The sequence below is a fragment of the Penaeus japonicus genome, unplaced genomic scaffold (genome assembly GCF_977035675.1).
Source record: "Penaeus japonicus unplaced genomic scaffold, GWHDUDI00000001_assembly GWHDUDI00000043, whole genome shotgun sequence".
In the NCBI taxonomy this organism is placed as follows: Eukaryota; Metazoa; Arthropoda; class Malacostraca; order Decapoda; family Penaeidae; genus Penaeus; species Penaeus japonicus.
Window position 1 is genome coordinate 3917410 of NW_028234445.1, and position 2381 is coordinate 3919790.

The window sequence follows — 2381 nt, forward strand, 5'->3', positions numbered from 1 at the left end:
CCTTTTTTCTCTCAATTGCTAAATCCTTTAATATAACGAAAAGCAGCGCATCTAACTATAATCCGTTTCATTATCAGACTGGCTCAAACGTGTATTTTAAGCATTTTTGGCTATTTTCAGGGTCGAGTCATTTATTTTTTAGTGCACCATTTTTCTCTCAATTGCTAAATCCTTTAATATAACGAAAAACAGCGCTTCTAACTATAATCCGTTTCATTATCAGAATAGCTCAAACGTGTATTTTAAGCATTTTTGGCTATTTTCAGGGTCGTGTCATTTTTTTTTAATGCACTTTTTTTCTCTCAATATCTAAATCCTTTAATATAACGAAAAGCAGCGCATCTAACTATAATCCGTTTCATTATCAGAATGACTCAAACGTGTATTTTAAGTATTTTTGGTTTTTTTCAGGGTCGTGTATATTACTGTCATTTTTTTTTAGTGCACCTTTTTCCTCTCAATTGCTAAATCCTTTAATATAACGAAAAGCAGCGCATCTAACTATAATCCCTTTCATTATCAGAATGGCTCAAACGTGTATTTTAAGCATTTTTGGCTATTTTCAGGGTCGTGTATATTACTGTCATTTTTTTTTAGTGCACCTTTTTTCTCTCAATTGCTAAATCCTTTAATATAATGAAAAACAGCGCATCCGTTTCATTATCAGAAGGGCTCAAACGTGTATTTTAAGCATTTTTGGCTATTTTCAGGGTCGTGTCATTTTTTTTTTAGTGCACCTTTTTTCTCCCAATTGCTAAATCCTTTAATATAACGAAAAACAGCGCATTTAACTATAATCCGTTTCATTATCTGAATGACTCAAACGTGTATTTTAAGCATTTTTGGCTATTTTCAGGGATGTGTATATTACTGTCTTTTTTTTTTTTTTAGTGAACCTTTTTTCTCTCAATTGCTAAATCCTTTAATATAACGAAAAACAGCGCATCCGTTTCATTATCTGAATTGCTCAAACGTGTATTTTAAGCATTTATGGCTATTTTCAGGGTCGTGGATATTAGTCATTTTTTTTTAGTGCACCTTTTTTCTCTCAATTGCTAAATCCTTTAACATAACGAAAAGCAGCGCATTTAACTATAATCCGTTTCATTATCAGAATGGCTCAAACGTGTATTTTAAGCATTTTTGGCTATTTTCAGGGTCGTGTATATTACTGTCATCTTTTTTTAGTGCACCTTATTTCTCTCAATTGCTAAATCCTTGAATATACCGAAAAACAGCGCATTTAACTATAATCCGTTTCATTATCAGAATGGCTCAAACGTGTATTTTAAGAATTTTTGGCTATTTTCAGGGTCGTGTATATTACTGTCATTTTTTTTTTAGTGCACCTTTTTTCTCTCAATTGCTAAATCTTTTAATATAACGAAAAGCAGCGCATTTAACTATAATCCGTTTCATTATCAGAATGGGTCAAACGTGTATTTTAAGCATTTTTGGCTATTTTCAGGGTCGTGTCATTTTTTTAGTGCACCTTTTTTCTCTCAATTGCTAAATCCTTTAATATAACGAAAAGCAGCGCATCTAACTATAATCCGTTTCATTATCAGAATGGCTCAAACGTGTATTTTAAGTATTTTTGGCTATTTTCAGGGTCGTGTCATTTTTTTTTTTTTTAGTGCACCTTTTTTCTCTCAATTGCTAAATCCTTTAATATAACGAAAAACAGCGCATTTAACTATAATCCGTTTCATTATCAGAATGGCTCAAACGTGTATTTTAAGCATTTTTGGCTATTTTCAGGGTCGTGTAATTTATTTTTAGAGCACCTTTTTTCTCTCAATTGCTAAATCCTTTAGTGCACCTTTTTTCTCTCAATTGCTAAATCCTTTAATATAACGAAAAGCAGCGCATCTAACTATAATCCGTTTCATTATCAGAATGGCTCAAACGTGTATTTTAAGCATTTTTGGCTATTTTCAGGGTCGTGTCATTTTTTTTTTTTTTAGTGCACCTTTTTTCTCTGAATTGCTAAATCCTTTAATAGAACGAAAAAAAGAGCGTTTAACTATAATCCGTTTCATTATCAGAATGGCTCAAACGTGTATTTTAAGCATTTTTGGATATTTTCAGGGTCGTATATATTACTGTCAATTTTTTTTTAGTGCAAATTTTTCTTTCAATTGCTAAATCCTTTAATATAACGAAAAACAGCGGATTTAACTATAATCTGTTTCATTATTTGAATGGCTCAAACGTGTATTTTAAGCATTTTTGGCTATTTTCAGGGTTGTGTCATTTTTTTTTTTTTAGTGCACCTTTTTTCTCTCAATTGCTAAATCCTTTAATATAACGAAAAGACGCATCTAACTATAATCCGTTTCATTATCAGAATGGCTCAAACGTGTATTTTAATCATTTTT